Raw genomic sequence first — 20,954 nt, forward strand, 5'->3', positions numbered from 1 at the left:
TGGGAGGGGGTTTTGCTTTTTTACAGCTGACTCACTGCCAGGCAGACTGGGCTGTTAGCTGCACCCACTGTCCTTGCCAGGGGCCCCTGCTGACCCCTGGGCGGCTGCACTGCCGTGCTGGGGTGACTCTGCAGGGGAAGAAGCGGCTGTGGAGCAATGTAGAGCAGGTGCAGGAAGGAGACGGGGTCACTATTCGCATTCTGAAGTGCACTATTTTTCATATTTGGGAATGTCCAAGAACAATTCTAGGGGAAGGTGAATGCAGAGCAGTGACAGTGGAGGTGTCCAGACCTCCAATGGGGGCAGCACGGAAATTAATAATGGGAAGATCATTTGCGAAACTTCACTTGTCTTCACTGACAAGATTTTTCTCTGTTCTTATTTCACGTTGTGGTGTTATTTAGAGGAGTCAGGATATATTTTTACTATATTAATTAAACACTTAATTTTATTTAATTGTAAACAGAGTCAGGATAAGCTCTACCCTGACATCTGGTGGAAAGAATTTCAGAGAGTGTATTTGCATAGGCACGCCTACCCTATCCCAGACTACCGAGCTGTGGGACTACTTGGTGACAAATGACTCACCCTCAGTTGGGTGGTACTTGCTAGACAAGGGACATGGGTTCCAAAACCCAGTGAATTGAGAAAAAGCTGTGGTGTGTGTGTGTGTGTGTGTGTGTGTGTGTGTGTGTGTGTGTGTGTGTGTGTGTGTGTGTGTGTGTGTGTGTGTGTGTGTGTGTGTGTGTGTGTGTGTGTGTGTGTGTGTGTGTGTGTGTGTGTGTGTGTGTGTGTGTGTGTGTGTGTGTGTGTGTGTGTGTGTGTGTGTGTGTGTGTGTGTGTGTGTGTGTGTGTGTGTGTGAGTACCATTTCCACTCTCTTCACTGTGGAATGTCAGAATTGATTTTTTTATTCCCTCAAGAACCTAAATACCGATTATGGAGCTGAACTCACTTTTGGCTAATGGTGCACTAGCACTGAGGTTCCCCTACTAAAAGCTGAGATCACTGAGAGTTGAAATCACTAAAGAGCTACAATTACTGAGCTGAGAGCACTGAGTACTGTGCTAGCTAGTAGGGGAGCCTGAAGCTATATTTTGGAACCGAGCAGCTGGTGAAGTGGAGCAGTTGTGGGGACGGCTGGAGCAGATCATGGGACAGCTGGTGGCAGCGGAGTGGCTGGCAGAGTGGAGTAGCTGTGGGATGGGTGGAGCGGCCCAGAGAGCGAACGGAGCCGAGCACTTTGCAGGGAGAACTAGAGCAGCTCATGGAGCAGAGCAGTTGGTGGAGCGGAGCAGTTTCTGAGGACGGCTGGAGGAGCAGAGTGGAGCAGCTGTTAAAGCGGAGCAGTTCATGGAGAAGGCGGAAGCAGAACCCACGGAGAGGCAGGGCAGTTGGCCCCGGACCACGTAAGGTGCCCCTTTCTACCCAGGCTGGGGGGAGAGACCTCTACAGATAAACTCTCGAACTCTGGGGTGGCATTGACAAGAGATTTTTGGGTTGTTAGACTTTGGGGTGATTGGACTTAAACCCCTAAGGCGAAAAAGGACAGTGCCAAATGTACTTGGAGGTGGGTTTTTGTTTATGGTTTGTGTTATAACCCTGTTTGTGGTGTTTCTCCAATGGGATGCCGCATTGATTCCTTCCTTTATTAAAAAGATTTTGCTACACTCAGACTCCGTGCTTGCGAGAGGGGAAGTATTGCCTCCTAGAGGCGCCCAGGGGGGTGTGGTATGTGAGTGTCCCAGGTCATTGGGTGGGGGCTCGAGCCAGTTATGCATTGTGTTATGAAACGGAACCCCTGGATACTGAACCCGGCCCTTGTTGCTGCCAACTCAGAGAGTCAGAAGGGTTACATAATCAAGCCAAAAACTTAGTGTCACTTATTTTTTTCTCTGTCCTAGCAAGAATGAATTGAATTTTGTGACTTTCTGGAAAGTGCAGAGAGATTAAATGTGGGGAATTCAGTCTCAGTGTTTGTGAGCTGATGTTTTCCTCTCACAGGTCAGTGCCTGCATTGAAATAGCAAGAGGAATCTAAGGGCTGCTGTACGCTGGGCACTGAACTGGAAGAGCGACATTTCTCAGGGTGTGAACCCCACCCCCCAAACCCATAGAGTTAAGGTGACCTAAGCCCTGATTAGATACTGCTACATAAAAGGAAGAATTGTTCTGTCCATGTAGCTATTACAGGGATGGGAAAACCTCTCCAGTCACTGTCTACTCCAGAGTGCTATAGCAGTGCCACAGCAATGTTTGAAGTGTAGACAGAGTGAAACTAGATCTGGCTCCAGTTTGCACTGTGGATGCTCAGGCACATACAGTATGTCTACACTAGGGGATTATTCCGATTTTACAGAAACCAATTTTTGGAAACAGATTGTGTAAAGTTGAGGGCACACGGCCACACTAAGCACATTAATTTGGCTGTGAGCACAGTTATGCCCCAATGTCACAGAAACTGGTAAATAATCCCAGTGCCCAGACGTGAAGGCATCTGAACTACAGACCACAGCAAACCTGGCCCCCAAAGCACAGGGGGGATTGGGGGTTTGTTCTCCTTGCTTAGCCATGTGCAGTCGCACAGAGAGGGCGTTTAAAAGTCTCTCCTCCCACAGAGCGGGAATGGGAAATGATTCTCAATTTGAAGCCTGATGTGAATGAGGATGTCTGGATAAAGGGGCCAGGGACTGGCCTTTGCTAGAGAAACCACCGTCAAGTTTTAGCAAATTAGGAAAAATCAGCAAATAAGAACAACCTCAGGTATCGGTAACAAAATCCCACAGGGAGCAGTTTCTGGCACTACACCTGCACAACTCTGCTCCCCGCTCTTCTCAGGCTCCTGCTCTCTGCTTAGCTCAACCACGCTCTGGCCCAGGCAGTTCCCGCTCCCATGGAGGATGGGACCACGGCCAGCTATAGGAACTGCAGGATCCAATTCGAATACCTGGCAGTGGTCCAGGTCTTCAGCGGCACTTCGGCAGTGGGTCCTTCACTTGCTCCAAGTCTTCCATGGCACTGAAGGACCCGCCACCGAAATGCCACTGAAGACCTGGAGTGAGTGAAGGACCCACAGCTGAAGTGCCACTGAAGACTCAAGCTGCCGCCAGATGAGTAAAAATTAAAAAGTAGGCTCTCTTCTTTAAGGCTTGGGGCCCTTATAGGTGCAGGCATGGGGCCCTCTTAGGTGCGGGGTCCAGTTTGGGGGAATCGGGGGAATTGACCTAAAGCTGGCACTGGATGGGACCCCCTGGCCTGGTGACTCCCTCATTATACTGCCAAGCCTGTCAGTCCAGCTAACTTGGAGCTTTGGCCTCTCCCCATTGCCCCTGGGGACTGTCAGTCTCAGGGGCCTGATTTCCCATTGACCCTTTCCACCTCTATTGGTGCTAGGAACTAGCCAACCGACCTCCCCAGCCCCCCCCACCACCACACACACTATGTTTTAGTAAAGGGTCAACAGTCCCTTACACAAGCCAGCCCCGTGAGGGTCACTGATGGCCAGAGAAGGCAGCACAAGCTGTTTCCATGGTGTAATGGGCAACACTTGGGACACTGAATCCTGCAATCTGAGTTCAACTCTCAGTGGGACCTGGTGTTGGCTTGTGGTGAAGCCCTGGAGCTCACAGTCCTCAACTTCCCTTTCTCTAGTTGTACAAGAATGAGTCTTTTCCCTCCTGCTGGGTGACTCACCCACGGGAGCCAGGTCTTTGGTCGTGATGGCCACAATGGGTTGGGGCTCTAAAACTTGCCAGCCTAGTTGCTGATTCCTGCAGTTTGACATGGTGGTTGGGATTCTCGCTGCTTCAGCTGGTGCCCACAAGTTTGGCCCCTGTGCTTCCTGTCACACTTTTCCTCTGGCCCACATGGCGCTTGAAGAAAGGAGTGCCAGGGCTGGGATTAATAGTCAGGGCTTGGTAGGAGGGAGGAAGAGCCCCAGGCTGGAGCCCCACACACCTTCCCTCCTCCGGGCACCTAGAGCATAGGCAGCCCAGCTCTGTCTACTGGATACCTCGGCAGAGTAGGTGAGTTCATGGAAATACAGTCTGGTCCCAAAGCCTCCTCCAACCCTGCTCATCACTAGCTGTCAGGGGAGAGCTCATTCACACCTCGCTTACAAATCATCATTTGAAATTTTAAGGGTACATCTTCACTACCCGCCGTATCGGCGGGTAGCAATCGATTGCTCAGGGATCGATATATCGCGTCCCATCTAGACGCGATATATCGGTCCCCAAAAACTCTTATATCGATTCCATAACTCCACCAACCCGAATGGAGTTGCGGAATCGACAGGGGGAGCCATGGACATCGATCCTGCGCCGTGAGGACGGTGAGTAATTCGATCTTAGATACTTCAACTTCAGCTACGTTATTCACGTAGCTGAAGTTGCGTATCTGAGATTGATTTTCCCCCGTAGTGTAGACCAGCCCTTAGGTTGGTCAACATTGCTGAAGCCAATTCCCCGACATTGTCAGCAAACACAACAGCTGCGTGAGGAAACCTGGCTTTGTCCAGACTTTCCAAACCTATTTAACTTTCTCAAGTACAAGTATTTTTCATACGTTGTACCTGCTTTTAAAGTGTGTGTTAACGTTTCAATTTCCATTCAAATTTGCAACCAATGACAACATTGGCAGAGCTGCATGTAACTAGCTGACAACTGGGGGGCGGGGTGTTGGGGAAATTCGAGGGAGGGGGTGCACAGCTCCCTGGCTGTGGGGCGTATAGGGAATGCCCAGTTTCACTGAATTGAGTCTCCTACTGCAGCACCTCAGTAGGTTACATCAGAGAGGAGCTGCAGGGTCTAGGCAGTGGGATGCCTGTGCCTTTAAGAGCCCAGCCCTGGGAAGCCCATGCTGAGAGGTGCTGGCTGTGGGAGGGGAAATAAAAAAGTCCCTCTGCTCCCTGCCCCATGTTTGCAAACACTGGAGTCTCAGCCCCCCGGGGTAACTGTTACCTCTCTGCACCTGCCTGTGCCGGGGTTTGACCCTCTGGAAGCATCTCTCCCTGGGCTTAACTCCGGCTCCTTCCCTCGTCCCTGATTTTGCCCTTCAGCCCCTCTCCTAACTCTGCCTCCAGCTGCTTAACCCCCCCCAACCAACCCATTTCCACCCCCTGCTCAGACCCTGGCCACCCTCTTCTCTGACTTGCTCCCCTTTGCCCCTTGTTAATCCCTGTAAAAGGTAGGGGGTGCTGGGTCCCATTCTTGGGGGGGAGGCGGGCTGGGCACCTGGCCCCTGCCTGCCAAATGCTCAAAGCACCCCCCACGATCTTGCGGATGTTTGCCAAGTGCTGCAGGGTCACCTGCAGTGGTTAGAGAGACACGGTTAGGGGGTGATGAAGCCAAGGATGCCTCACCCAACATTGAGATGCAGCCACCTCTGGGGTGGGTTGCACAAGTCAGCAAACGAATTTGCAACAGGAAACGCACTGAAAGGCCGAAGCAGCTGCAGGAAGTGGAGAAAAAGCAGGAGCCCTGGATCCCAGCCCTGCCCCTCTCCGACTCTACCCCCTAACGTCCACTTTCCTCCCAGAGTTGGGGGGAGAACCCAAGAGTCTTGATCCCCAGCCTTGCCCACCTCCATATTTCGATATGATTCCATCCAATAGCTGCCTCCCCAAATTGCAGGGCAGCACCACAGGGCAGACCAGGGACCTGCCTTTTTGCACAGGATGGGCGACGCCAGTTCCCCAGGGTGTGGAGAGATGATGCTAAGGGAGAAGCAGGCAGCAGACAGCCTCCATGACAGAGAAGGAAGTTGTAGGGGGTGCCATGCTGCAAGGAGTGAGGGAGGTTGGTAGGGAATGGAAGGATCTTCCCTCACAGCAGGTGCGTCTGTTTCCCCACCGCAATTCCTTCCCAGCCCAACCCCGGCCCAGGCTAATCCCGGCCCAGCTACCAGGGTTAAATTTGGCCTGGATTTCCCAGCTGCTGGTGAATGGGAATGGGGCTGGGGAGCATGAGTATCTACTCCCCCTTCCCCAGACACAGTTGCATGGGAACTGACCAAAGGAGCCTGCAGCACTGCTGCCTAGAGGAAACTGAGGCATCAGCCAGTGACAGACACATCATGGCTCTCCTCATCCTCATCCTCTTTTCCATATACAACCTGGCGAGGGGAAGGGGGTAAGCTCAGGGCAGTTGCACAGTTAACCTGTGGAACTCCTTGCCAGAGGATGTTGTGAAGGCCAAGACTATAACAGCGTTCAAAAAAGAACTAGATAAGATTATGGTGGATAGGTCCATCAAGGGCTATTAGCCAGGGTGGGCAGGGATGGTGCCTGTAGCCTGTTTGCCAGAAGCTGGGAATAGGCGGCAGGGGATGGATCACTTGATGATTCCCTGCTCTGTTCATTCCCTCTGGGGCACCTGGCACTGGCCACTGTCAGAAGACAGGAGGATACTGGGCTAGATGGACTTTGCGTCTGAACCAGTCTGGCCGTTCTTACGTCTCCCTTGGCGCAGCAGTGACACCCAGTGGGCAGTCAGAGTAATGCACAGAAGGTGTTTTCCTTGGCGCAGCAGTGATACCCAATGGTCAATCAGGGTAACACACAGAGCATGTTTCCCTTGGAGCAGCAGTGACACCTCGTGGTCATTCAGGGTAATGCACAGAAAGTGTTTCCATTGATACAGCAATGACACCCAGCGGTCAGGTTGTGTAATGCACAGCGTGTGTCTGCCTTCTAGGAGCAGTGACACCCACGGACCAGTCACGGTAAGGCACAGAGTGTATTTCTCACCAAGCTGCGTAATGCACAGAGCATGTTTCCCATGGAGCAGCAGTGACACCCAGTGACCAGCAGGAGTGGCATCAGACTCTTCTCGTTTGGTGGGAAACTGAGGTGGGTAGACAAAAAAATTGGAGGGCTGTGCCCCCCCATCACCTGGTCTCTCCCATGCCTCTGCTCCTTCTCAGTTAAAGGCCAGGCTCATCTCCTCTCCCACTGGCCAGGGTTTACAGTAATACAACCTTTATTAAAATAAAATAGTGAACAGTTTACTTTCAATAAGCTAAATCTGTCCAAATTTTAGTATTAAATCCAAAGTTCTTAAAGATCCTATCAACAACCAAAACCTAAATGAAAATTTGAAACCAAAAACAATGCTTAATTTAAAACCCAAACATTAAGAAAAACTTTGTTTTTAAAAATAAAAACTAACAAATGCCATAAATTAATAATTTCAAGGTTTTATCAAAAAGGTGTGCTACAGCATTATGATAAAATAATATCAAATAAATAAGCCTGAACTCTAAAACCTCCTATAAAGGAATTGAATCCTTGAATACTGGCCAAATCTGTATAAAATATGCAGAAGTATGTCAAAACTGGTGTTGCAGGTCAGCCATTCGAATCCAGCAAATGTCAATTAAAATCTCCATTCCAACTTAAAAAACCAAAACAACCCAATAAACCAAAACAGTCACTGCCTGAAACAAACCTGCACAGAAGCAAAATTCAACCTGTGCCAACATTGGAACAAATGATGTAAATGTCTAATTCTAACTTCTTGTTTCTTGCAGGAGGAAAGTGTTTTGCACCCCAGTAACCAGGCTATCACTGCAGCTTTCCTTTCACGAAATAAGATTTTTACCAAATATAAATTGCCCTCAAATTTCTCTAAGAGAAATTGAAATTGTATCTTTGCACTAATATCCCAAGTGTGCAAGTCCATCCCCTCAGAGCAGCCCCACACCCTGAGCCCAGGGGAGAATCCCAACTAGTTTGGGCATTTGTAACCCTGGGGCCTGAAGCTGATGAGAGAAAGGGAAGTGAGCCATCTTGGAGCTTTCCGATACCACCTGCTGGGAGCACAGGGAATTGACTGAGCGACGTCCTGGCTGATTTTGACCTTGTTCTCCACCAGCAGGCTCCACTGGAGAGCTCGGGAGTGACATGACCATGGGAGCACCCTATGTACATATTAAAATCTTGCATTTGGGGGCCATTGGGGTGAAATGTGGGTACTTTTGGGGTTGGGTCCCACATGAGAAGGAATGTGGACAATTTGGAGAGGGTCCAGCGGCGGGCAATAGAAATGATTAGGAGGCTGGGGCACATGACTTACGAGACCCTATAGGCCATATCCTGTATGTTAAGCTAAGGCAAGGTTAGCATATCTATATTGTGACCTTTTACTAAGAAAGCAAAGTTGACCTGTATCTTTTTACTTAAATAGATAAGTACTCATGCCTGTCTAAGACCTTTACTTAGACCAATCGACAATGGAGAATGGCATAGGGTTTTTTTTTAAGTATTCTACCCACACACTTAACAGGTACAACTTATGTGCATATGTACGTGTCATCAACATGCACAAAGATACTAGCCTGTGAAGTAAGCGTACCCTAACGTTTTGTGGGTGAGGAATGAAATTTGGACATAGGAGGAAGGATTTCCGGTGCTTGTGCCCTATAAAAGAGGTAACCCACCTCACTAGAGCACTTCACTCTATCATTCTGACTTACTTCCTCCACTCTCTCTCTATGTACTAGCAGTAGGCTGTACTTGTTCTGAAACTTTAAGTTTCAAGGGAACTAGGCTAAGCTCCATTTCCGTAAGTTTTTATTCTTTGTTTATTAGGTTTTGATTTTAAGTTTAACTTAGTCAAGTAAACCCTAAGTAACAGTAGCTTTTTCTAAGCACTGCATTTTTTCACTCAAGAATTGAGAAACCTGAACTGCAAGGCTGGTTCTGTGTCTCTTACCACCAGGTTATCAAGGAAGTGTGGTAAGAGACATTAACCAAAACTTTGTTGCATATAATGCCCTATGTATCTATTGAATAGCAGTAAAGCAACTGTAACTTTATAACTCAATTAAATTAAATAAAATGTAAGCTAATAAATTAAATTTTCATCATATTATCCAAATTAATATTATTAGTACACCCTAAATCAGGGTACATGGGACAGAGAGTTGGAGTGCAGGTGGATGAGGGCACTGGCCCTGGGAGTGTAGACTCTAGGGTGGGGTTAGAATGAGAGGTTCAGGGTGCAGTAGAGGGCACAGGGTTAGGGCAGAGAATTGGGCTGTCAGGGCTCTGGAACAAGACCAGGAAAAAAATAAGTGAGGTGAAAGAGGAAGATCAGGCTAGAGCAGAAAATGGTAGGGGAAAAATAAGTTTGAGCTGTAGGTGGGAAGAAAAAACTCAACCCCCCTCTCATCAGGGCATCTAAGAACTAGATGAAAAACATTTCTCCCCCACTGCAATAGCAACTCCAGTGGGCCTGGACTGAGGGGACAACTCCTCTCCCCAGCAACTCCAGCTGGTTTGGGCTACCAACATCTTACCTCCACAGATCGGGTGTTCTTGGGCTGGGACAGGGAAGGGGCTCCTCTCCTCTCCATTTGGGACATGGTGGGATGAGAGATGTGACAGAGCTTTACGGGAAATCATTATTTGCCTGATTCATGTGCCAGTCCTAGTCTCTGCTTACCCAAACAAGCCATTTATCCTGCATGCTGATGCCAGTTTGGAGGGTTTGGGAGCAGTCTTGTACCAGGAAGTGGAAGGCAAATGTAAATCTGTAGCCTTTGCCAGCTGAGGACTGTCTGATAGTGAAACTCGCTATTCCATCCACCAGCTGCAGTTCTTGGGCTTGAAATGGGCCATCACGGAGAACTTTGGAGACTACTTGTGTGGTGCTCAGTTTCAGGTATGGACAGAGAACAATCCACTGACTTATGTGTTAACAAGGGCTAAGCTGGATGCTGCAGGGCAGAGATGGGTGGCTACTTTTGCTGGCTGTGACTTCAGCATTCAATACCAATGATTTGGTATAATAGGGAGTGTGATTTACCAGGAGCAAGAATTCTTGGTTGTGGGGAGGTTGTAAGCAGGGTCAGAATGAACTCTACCCTGACATCTGTTGTTGATGTGTTGTAAAAGTCTTTTGTTGCTGATGTGCATGGTCACACCCACCCCGCATTGCATGATGGGAGTGCTTGCCCAAATGGTCATTTCGGCTGCTGTGAGATCCCCGATCTCTTTCTTATTAGGGCAGGAGTTATAAAGTGTAGTTATCCTGGTGATATGAATCAAGGACAGTAGAACGGTCCTTAGCAGGTCATGCTTGTGGGAGTCACCCGAAACTACATATATCTCATTAGGCAAGGGACATGGGTTCCAAAGCATAGTGAAATATAAAAGTTTGAAAATGGATATTTAAATTTAGTACTATTAGTCTTTTTTTGAAGTTTCTAGTTGCAGTTTTTTTGGCTTTTTTCTTTTCTAGTTTAACAATAAAGCTTTTTGTACTTGTAGTACAAATTCAGTTCTATGCTACACATCTAAGATCACTAATAGTTAAGTATAAATTTTAGATATACTTAGAGTGGGGGGTTCTGATCTCACTTACACACTGAAAGTTGTAAGCAACTTCACAGTTAGGTAAAATGCTGTTTTCCCCTCTGACTGCATGGAAATTTTGCAGGTTGGACTCAGGGAATGAAGCTGGGGGGCAGGATTGTTGTGGCACATGCCCCATTTCTGCAACCAACATTTGCTACCTCACTCCATAGTGCCACACACAGAGCGACCTTTTACCTTTCAGAACCAGAATATATCACAGAAGAGATCTAATAGCATAAGCTTAAGGTGAGGGACTGTAGCACTAACAACAATTTTAAGAGATTCAAAAATGTCTCTGCCTTTACACACCAGGAACAGCAAAAAGAAAGTCAACTAAAACAACCACAGACAACTAAACACCCATTCTTACCTCCCACATGCTTTTGGCATTTGGAACCCATACCCCTTAATGGTGAGTACTTTTCAGGTGAGGGTGAAGCTGAAGGCTTAACTGAAAACAGTTTAAGAAGTGCTCCTGTCTCTGGCACTCAGCTATCCAGCTCCCAATGGGGTCCAAACCCCAAATAGATCCCTTTTACCCTGTAGAAGCTGTAATATGCTGTGACCAGGACAGCTGCCTAGCAGACTGCGCATCTGCCTGCCAGTGTGAGAGCGCATAAGGTGCTAATCCAGATAGTGGTGGCTGAGTGGCAGCGGTCATAAAAAACCAGCAGAATGGTGCAGCAAAAGTGTGCTGAGCCCATAACCCAGAGATTAATGGATCAAAGCCATCCTCTGCTACATGTGTGCTTGCTTCTTTTCCCTCAGGGCCTTCCAGCAAGGCACTGACCAGCAGAGCACCAAGAGCCTAGGCCATGAGGCTACCTGGACTGAAGGCAAGAGGCAGGCCTGGGTATGGCGAGGGCCTCCTGTCCTGGAATGAGGCTGCAGTACTTCCTGGTCCCCTTTTCCCACCCACACTGGCAGGCAGCGTGTGCTGCGGGAGAACAGGAAGGAGACTCTCGGGACACCAGACAGTGCTGTGTGTGTGGCTGTCAGGGGAAAGAGCCTAGGCTCCTGACTCAAATTGCCATTGACTGGCATGGCTCTGCACACCATCAGCCAGGGCAGGCCAGGCTGCGGAGGTGACTCAGGCGTGAGTAGCATGGCCGCGCTTTCCTGACAAGGCGTGAGGCAGGCCAAGAGCTTTGCACAGCCTACAGGGAAGTGGGAGGGAGTCGTCTTTGAGCCGGCGTGTCTCGTCTGCTTCTTCTTTGCCACTTGGGCGGAGGCGGGGAGAGAGCGAAATGTTCCTGGCTGAAAGTTTTTGTGCTCGGCCTTGAGGATTAAACCTGAGCCTCTGGAACAGCTGCTCGGAGATGGGTTTCTGAATGACATCCAGCCCGGTCTTCGGGCCACTAGCTGAACGCACTGAGGCCAAGAGGCAGCAAAATGGGACCTTTGAGGCTCCCCACAGGCAGGGCCAGCTTTAGGAAGTGCGGGGCCCAATTCGAACATATTCGGCGGGGCCCCGGCAGGGATGACTAAAAAAAAAATCATGTAAATAAAAGCCTTTCATTTCTTAGCAGCCGGTTCCCTGTAAAAAGTTCTGATTTAAGGGATGTGCCACAGTATGTATTTTTTGTACCAATAGGGTTACCATACATCCATATTTTTAAAATTTTCTCCCAGATGGTCTATTTAAGAACCAAAAAGCTGGACATGTCCAGGAAAATACGGATGTATGTTAACCCTACCTAAAATTCTTTTTTAAAAAGATGGGCCTGAACTAGAAATGAGCTCCGTTTCACATGTGTGGGTCCCCGCCACTCCCTGGGGGTGTGCTAGGGTGACCAGATGTCCCGATTTTATAGAGACAGTCCTGATTTGGGGGGTCTTTTGCTTATATAGGATCCTATTACCCCCCACCCTGTTCCAATTTTTCACACTTGCTGTCTGGTCACCCTAAGGTGTGCACATGTGTGGGTCACAGCTGTTCACTGCCCCTCTCATTGCAGCATGTGTGCAGGGTTACTGCCCTGGGAACTGCAGGGCACCAGTGGACATGGGGCTGGCTGGAGGCAGGGCAGGGGCTGACTGGAGGTAGGGTCTGGCTGCAAGCAGGGCAAGGTGTGCGGGGCTGGCTGCAGACAGGACAGGGGGTGCAGGACTGGCTGCAAATGGGCTGGCTTCAGGCAGGGCAGGGTGTGTGGGACTGGATGCTGACAGGGGCTGGCAGCAGGCAGGGGGATGTGGGGTGGAGTGGGCTGGTTGGCTTCAGGCAGGGCCTCAGGGGAGTGCGCAGGGGTTGGCAGGCCTGGAGACAGAAGAGTGTGGGACTGGCTGGCTTAAGGCAGGGGAGTGCGGCAAGGGTTGACTGGAGACAGAGCACGGGGTGCGGGGCTGGTGCAGGCAGGGCAGGGGGTGCAGCAGGGGCTGGCTGTGGGCAGGGGTGTGGGTACAGGGGGTACAGCCTACCCTGTACGGTAAGTGCCCCCTCCTCCACCAAGGTAGCAGCAGCAGCCCAGGGCTCCGGGGGCTGTTTAAAGGGCCGGGGCAGTAGAAGCAAGGGGAGCCCCAGACTTTATAAATAGCCCCCAAGTCTCCAGCAGTGGGGCTCTGGTGGCAATTTTAACAGCCTGAGGCTCCAGTCCCTGCTGGGAGCCCCAGGCCCTTTAAATTGCCCCTTGGGGAAGCTGGGCCACCCTAGTACAGTGCACCAGCAGGGCTTGGGTGCGGGGCCCGATTCAGGGGAATTGGTTGAATTGGCCTAAAGCCGGCCCTGCCCGCAGGAAAGCAAGGAAGTAGCACAGGCTTATTACTGTCCCTGGGTGGGCTTGAACCACCATCCTTTCAGTTAAGAGCCAAACGTGCTGACCCATTGCACCACAGAGACACAGACAGGCCAGACTATATGGAGCACAACAGTCAGGAATCAGCTCAGGGTCCGGTCTAGCACATGCATGCAGTGGTTGGACAAGCAACAGCAAGGAACTGGACTGGTGCACAGTGAAAGATCTGTGGGAAGGAACCGAAAATAGTACTGGGGCTGCAGTACAGGGCTTGCATACACTTTCTTTGGCCTGTTTTGCTGGAAGAGTTAGCAGGGCAAGCTTGTTAGTCACAGGTAAGGGGGTGAGTTTATGCAAATTCTGGACTCTGGGACCACAGCTGGGGTGGGACAGGCATAACTTTGTGGCACATGCACCCTCTCTGCAACCAACCTTTGTTACTTCACTCCATAACAGCACACACAGAGCAACCTTTTACCTTTCAGCACCAAAATATACTGTAGAAGAAATCTAATAACATAACTTTAAGATGAGAAACTTCAGTACTAACAACAATTCTGAAAATATTCAAAAATATCTCTGTTTTTAGACACCATACACAAAACCAATCAGACCAAGAACAAACATCTATTTCTACTTCCCACACACTTGGGGGGGAGGGGTTTGGAACCCATACCCCTTAATGATGAGTCCTTTCCAGGCGAGGAGCAAGCTCTTAGGCCTCAAATGCCAGGTACAGTTACTCTCTCCTTGATCCAAACTAAACAGGAAAATACACTTGATTACTCCTGCCCCAATAACAAAGAGATGGGGGATCCCACAGCAGCTGAAATGACCATTTGGACAAGCACTCCCCTCATGCAATCTGGGGTGGGTGTAACCATGCAAATGACATCAGCCCCAAAAGGCCTTTACAACAGATCACCAACAGATGGCAGGGTAGAGTTCATACCGACCCTGCTTAAACTAGATTGTGGCAAAGATTAAAAAACACTGAATGTTAAAACTCACCAAACATGGGTGAATCCATTTTCATTGTCATACCCGCTTCTTAAACTCCACACCTGAACGTAGCCCTCACATGGACAACATACCCTCCTAACTCAGTGTCTGTACGTTAACCTTTTACCCCCAGTCAGGGCTATTGCAGATTCTGTATTCCTTACGCCACCCGATCTTAAACCGAACTTCGCACCCCCTGGGTAATCTGTACATTGTTCCCTGATCACCAGAAACTTCTACACCTAAATGCTGTACCGTACACCTTTTTCTTCTTTGAACGTCATCTTACTAAAATGTTGACATTTGTTCGAGATCCTGGCTCCTGTTCCCTTGCAAGGCGTGTACCTTTGCTCCAGGTTTTAGTCTGCTAATACAGCGGGGGCAGGGTGGGGGACGATTGAGCCAGAGGCGCTTGCCTGCTGCAGACACGGATCAAAGGCTGAACCTCATCCCCCACGAGCTGAAGGCTTAATTGAAAACAGTTTAAGCAGTACTCCCGTCTCTGGCACTCAGCTACTCAGCTCCCAATGGGGTCCAAACCCCAAATAGATCCTTTTTACCCTGTAGAAGCTGTAAAAGCCTGTGATCAGGGCAGGTGCCTAGCAGCCGGCGCGTATGCCTGCCAGCCTGAGAGCTCGTAAGGCACTAATCCAGATAGAGGTGGCTGGGTGGCAGGGGGAGTAAAGAGCCAGCAGAGTGGTGCAGCGGATGCGTGCTGGGCCCATAACCCAGAGGTCAATGGATCAAATCCATTCTCTGATACACGAGCACTTGTCTCTTTTCCCTCTGGGCCTTCAAGCGATCAAAACCCTCAGCTTGCAGGCCAAGCTCTGTCTGCCATGTGCCTGGGCAGCAGCAGGACAGTCTCAAGAGAGCAGCTCCCACCCATTATCTCTTGTAGTTGAAAGGAAGTAGAATTGTGGTTGGACTTTTGCTATTTCTGTTCAGGGAGTCAGTGGCTGTGAGGCAACCCTTACTGATAATGGCAGGGGAAGAGTTCTCTCTTCTGCATTGATGCTGCAATTTTTTGTTGTGCCCTTTCTCTCCCCCTTCAATGCAGGCAGGTAGGCTTGGTGGCTTGGGGATGTGGGTCAAGCCTGGTTTCTTTTGGCAGACACCTGGTTGAGAACTGGTGCTCTACGGTCTTGTCTAAACTGACCAGCCCTAATGTCTGTAGCCTCGTCTCATACTTTGGAAGCCTTTTATTTACCCCTTTCCACTGCAAAAACGACTATTTAGTCCTACTCTTTCTTTCCAAGCTGCTAACCAGTTACTGATCCATGAGAGGGCCCCAGCCATCTGGAGTAGCTTGTGACTGTGAGTGGCAACCTCAGGGCAGATTGTTAAGAAGCAGAGCACAATCCCCAAACTGGTTGTGTGTTCTAGACTTACGTTTCACCAAGTGTCAGATTCTGGATGACACCCCTTTTATGACTTTTTAAAGCAAACTTGCTATTTTTGCATCATTTGAGCGTTCTATGCAGAGGACTAGAAATGTTTCTATTAACCTGAATGTTAGATCATTTTAAAATTGGCTGGAATCACAATGTTAAATTAGTTCTTATGACTTTAATAACTGATACTTCCTCTATCTCAGGACTAGCTATTAAACTGATTTTTGGACTAGGGAGATGGAATAACAGCTTCCTACATCCCTTGAACACATCACCCTGTTACTGTGGCACTGAACCCCCAGGAGCGATGGACCTCCCTATGGGGAGAATATCGTGGTTGAAGAGCAGCGAAGAAAAATGGTGTTGTCTGTGTTCCCATTTGGTTTGTTCTGAGTATGGTTTTGAGTCGTCTGTAACTCTTTCATCAGTTATTAGTAACATCTTATTATCAGGCCTCTGAACTGAAAGGCTGCTCTTGCAGGTTTTACTTTGTCGTTGTTTGTAGGTCAAACAACCGCTTTCTTAGGCCTCGTCTACACTACGCATTTAAACCGAATTTAGCAGCATTAAAACGAATTAACCCTGCACCCGTCCACACAATGAAGCCCTTTATATCTAGGGTTCATTTATAAAAAGTTCTTAATACCGATATCTGTACTCCTGCCCGACGAGGGGAGTAGCGCGGAAATCGGTATTGCCATGTTGGATTAGGGTTAGTGTGGCTGCAATTCAATAGTATTGGCCTCCGGGCGGTATCCCACAGTGCACCCTTGTGACCGCTCTGGAAAGCAATCTGAACTCGGATGCACTGGCCAGGTAAACAGGAAAAGCCCCGTGAATTTTGAATTTCATTTCCTGTTTGCCCAGCATGGAGCTCTGATCAGCACAGGTGGCGATGCAGTCCCAAACCCAAAACGAGCTCCAGCGTGGACCGTCTGGGAGGTACTGGATCTGATCGCTGTATGGAGAGACAAATCTGTTCTATCAGAGCTCCGTTACAGAAGACGAAATGACAAAGCATTTGAAAAAATCTCCAGGCTATGATAGACAGAGTCCACAGCCGGGACTCAGCACAGTGCTGCGTGACAAGCGTAACGGAAAGCCAAAAAATCAAATGGACGTTCATGGACGGAGGGAGGGGAGACTGAGGACTCCAGCGATCCCACAGTCCCCGCTGTCTTTGAAAAGCATTTGCATTCTTAGCTGAGCTCCCAATGCCTGAACAGTCAAACACATTTTCCCAAGTTTTTCAAGGGACCCTGGAGCTAGGCAAAGGGGTCCAACGGGCAGGGCCCCTGGAGCTAGGTTTAGGGGCCCCAGAGATAGGGCCCCTTGAGCTAGGGTTGGAGGACCCATGCATAGGGCCCCTTGACCTAGGGTAAAGGGCCCCATGGGTAGGGCCTCTGAAGCTAGGGTTAGGGGACCCAGGGGTACAGGGCCTGCAGATAGGGTTAAAGGTCCCACGAGAAGGGACCTTGGAGCTAGGGTTAGGGGCCCCACGGGAAGGGCCGTTGGAGCTAGGGTTAGGGTTCCCACATGTAGGGACCCTGGAGCTAGGGCTAGGAGCCCCAGGGACGGGGCCACAGGAGCAAGGGTTGGGGGTCCCAGGGGTGGGGTGCCTGGAGCTAGTGTTCGGGTGTCTAGGGGTGGGGCCCCTGGAGCTAGGGTTAGCGATCCCATGGGCAGGGCACCTTGAGCAAGGGTTTGGATCCCCAGCAATGGGGCCTCTGGAGCAAGGGTTAGGGGTCCAAGGGGTGGGACCCATGGAACTAGGGTTAGGGGTCCCACTGGTAGGGCCCCTAAAGCTAGAGTTAGGGGACCTAGGGGTAGGGCCCATGCAGCTAGGGTTTGGAGCCCCAGAGATGGGGCCCATGGAGCTAGGGATAGGGGTTCCAGGAGTGGGGCCCCTGGAACATGGGTTAGTGGCCCCACGGGTAGGGCCCCTGAAGGTAGGGTTAGGCACCCCAGCGGTAAGGCCCCTGGAGCTAAGATTAGGGGTCCCACGGGTAGGTCCCCTGGAGCTAGGATTATGGGTCAAATGGGCACGAAGCCAGGAGCTAAGGTTAGAGCTCCCACAGGTAGGACCTCAGGAGCTAGGGTTAGGGGCCCCACGGATAGGGCCCCTGGAGCTTGGGTTAGGGATCCTAAGGGAAGGGCCTCTGGAGCTAGGGTTAGGTGCCTCACAGGCAAGAGCCCAGGAGCTAGATTTAGGGGCCCCAAGGATGGGGCTCCTGGAGCTAGGGTTAAGGTCCCCACGGGTAGGGCCCATGGAGCTAAGGCTAGGGGCCCCATGGGGAGGTCCCATAGAGCTAGGATTAGGGTCCCCACGGGTAGGGCCCCTGGAGATAGGGTCAGGGGCCCCAGGTATAGAGGCCCTGGAGCTAGTGTCAGGGACTCTAACCCCCAGATGGCAAAGTTAGTTGTCTGACTGCGAGAGAGACAGGCAACACCAGCAAGGTCCGATCAAAAGCTCTTTATTGACAAGTGCACGCATCAATATAGAGCAGCTCGTCTCCCGAGAGAACCAGCCCGCTCTTTAAATCTTAGTATAAGCCTATATAGACAGTTCTGTCGCGTCATAAATTATTCACTGGAGCAACCCACTCCCTTCTTTTAACAACTAGAAACTAGACACCTTTAGTATACATACATACCTAAAGTTAGAAATGTAGGCGAGTTAAAAACAAACAACGAACAAAACCAGGGAGTGAAAACAAGGAGGCTGGGAAACTAGGGCTCTTATCAGTTGTTCGAAGGAGCTGCCCTAACACAGCACATCTGGTACTATGCCAGGAATGCAGCTTCTCGCTTATCTCACTTTTTCCCAGCGCTTGTGAGACATGCTGCTGCTTCTTAGTGTTTTCCACTCAAGAATTACCCAAAAACCTCTGTTAGCCTGACTTTGGTCAGGTTGGCCTACCTGGTTTTGTCTGCAATATCTTTATTCAGGCCTAACACTAGGGATAGGGGCCCCACGAGTATGGTTCCTGGAGCTAGGACTGGGGGCCCAAGGGGTATGCCCCCTGGAGCTAGGGATAGGGGTCACAAAAGTAGGGCCTTTGGAGCTAGGGTTAGGGGCCCAAAGGGTGGGGTCCCTGAAGCTAGGGATAGGAGCCCCATGGGTAGGGCCCCTTGAACTAGAGTAAGGGCCCCAGGGATGGGGTCCCAGAAGCTAGGGTAAAGGGTCCCAGGGGTGGGGCGCCTGGAGATAGGTTTAGGGGCCCGACGGGTATGGCCCCTGCAGCTAGGGTTAGGAGCCCCAATGGTAGGGCCCCTGGAGCTAGGTTTGGGGGTCCCACGGGTAAGGACTATGTAGTTAGGGTTAAATCCCCATGGGTTGGGCCCCTGGAGCTAGGGTTAGAATCCATAGGGATGGGGCCCTTGGAACCAGGGTTAGGGGTACTGGAGGTCAGGCCCCTGGTGCTAGGGTTAGGGGCCAACGCATATGGCATCTGAAGCTAGGGTTAGGGGAAACAGGGGTAAGGCCCCTATAGCTAGGGTTAGTGGTCGCATGGGTAGGGCCTCTGGAGCTAGGGTTAGGGGCCCCACAGGAAGGGACCCTAAAGTTTGGGATAGGGGCCCCAGGGCTGGGGCTCATGGTGCTAGGGTTAGGGTTCCTAGGGGTGGGCCCAGGACCTAGGGATAGGGATCCTAGTGGTGGGGTGCCTGGAGCTACGGTTAGGGGCCCCAGGGATAGAGCCCATGGACCTAGGGTTAGGGGTCCCACGGGTTGGGACACTGGAGCTAGGGACAGGGGCCCCATGGGTAGGGCCCCTGGAAATTGGGTTAGTGGTTCCATGCGTAGAGCCCCTGTAGCTAGCGTTAGCGGGCACATGGCTAAGGCCCTTGGAGATAGGATTTGGGGCCCCAGGGACGTGGCCCTTGAGCTAGAATTAGTGTTCACGTGGGTGGGGCCACTGGAGCTAGTGTTTGGGTTTCCAGGGGGGTGGGGTCTATGGAGCTAGGGCTAAGGACCCCATGGGTAAGGCCTCTTTATCTAAGGTAAGGGCCCTTTGGGCAGGGTGCCTGGAGCAAGCATTAGGGGGCCCACGGGTAGGGCCCTTGGAATTAGGGTTAGGAGCCCCAGGTATGGGGCCCCTGGAGCTAGGGTTAGGGGATGCAGGGGTTGGGTCCCTGGAGCTTGGGTTAGGGGCCCCACGGAGAGGGCCCCTGTAGATAGGGGTAGTGGCGCAAGGGGTAGGGCCCCTGGATCTTTGGTAACGGACCCAAGGGGTAGGGCTCCGGAAGCTAAGGTTAGGGGTCCCATAGGTAGGGCCATTGGAGCTAGGATTATGATTCCCACATGTAGGGCCCCTGGAGCTAGGGTTAGGGTTCCCAGGGGTGGGGCCTCTGGACCTAGTGTTAGGGGCACAACGAGGACGGCCCCTGGAGCTAGGGTGAGGTCCCACTGGTAGAGCCCTTGGAGCTAGGGTTAGGGGAACCACGGGTAGGACGCCTGGAGCTAGGGGAAGAAGCCCACGAGTAGGGCCCCTAGAGCTGGGTTAGGGAAACCAGGGATGGGGCCCCTGGAGGTTGGGTTAGGGCGCCAAGGGTTAGAGCCCCTTGAGTTTCCATTAGGGGTCCCATGGGTAGGATCCCTGGAGCTAGGGTTAGGAGCCCTAGGAGTAGATCCTCTGGAGCTGGGGATATGAGCCTCAGTGGTAGGGCCCCTGGAGCTAGGGTTAGGGGTCTCACAGTTAAGGCCTCAGGAACTAGGGTTAGGGGCCCACAGTTAGGAGCCCTGCAGTTAGGGTTAGGGGTCCCACTGGTAGGGCCCCTGGAGCGAGGGTTAGGGGCCACACGGGTTGGGCCCCTGGAGCTAGAGTTAGGGGCCCCAGTGGTAGGGCCCCCGGAGCAAGTGTTAGAGACCTTACGGTTAGGGCCCCTGGAGTTAGGGTTAGGGGCCTCGCGGGTAGGGTCTAAGGAGTTAGGGTTAGCTGCCCAATGGGTGGGGCCCCGGGAGCTAGGGTTAGGATCCCAATGGGTAGGGCCCCTGGAGCTGTAGTTTGGGGCCCTACGAGCAGGGTCCCAAAAGCTAGGGTTAGGGGCCCCAGGGATGGGGTACCTGGAGCTAGGTTTAGGGGCCCCACGGGTATGGCCCCTGAAGCTAGGGTTATGGGCTCCAGGAATAGGGCCCCTGGAGCTAGGAGGAGGTTTCTCAAGGGTAAGGCCCCTGGAGTTAGAGATAGGGGCCCCATGGGTAGAGTCCCTGGAGCTACGGTTAGGGACCCCATGGGTAGGGCCCCTAGAGCTAGGTTTAGGGGCCCCACGGGTATAGTCCCTGGAGCTAGGGTTAGGGACCCAATGATAGGGCCCATGGAACTAGGTTTCGGGGTCCCACGGGTAACGACTCTGTAGCTAGGGTTAGGGGTCCCATGGCCTGGGCCCATGAAGCTACGGTTAGAGGCTGCAGGGATGGGGCCCGTGGAGTCAGGGTTAGGGGTACCAGGGGTCGGGTCCCTGGAGCT

At 51.3% G+C, this 20,954-nt stretch overlaps 1 non-coding gene across 1 annotated transcript; it reads right to left on the minus strand.

Annotated features, from left to right (window-relative positions):
- Nucleotides 1-13,120: 13,120 nt before the first annotated feature.
- Nucleotides 13,121-13,194, minus strand: TRNAK-CUU (transfer RNA lysine (anticodon CUU)). Its single transcript has one exon. It is a non-coding gene; the product is annotated as a tRNA-Lys (tRNA).
- Nucleotides 13,195-20,954: the final 7,760 nt, after the last annotated feature.

Source organism: Gopherus flavomarginatus, chromosome 5 (genome assembly GCF_025201925.1).
Source record: "Gopherus flavomarginatus isolate rGopFla2 chromosome 5, rGopFla2.mat.asm, whole genome shotgun sequence".
NCBI classification, from domain to species: Eukaryota; Metazoa; Chordata; order Testudines; family Testudinidae; genus Gopherus; species Gopherus flavomarginatus.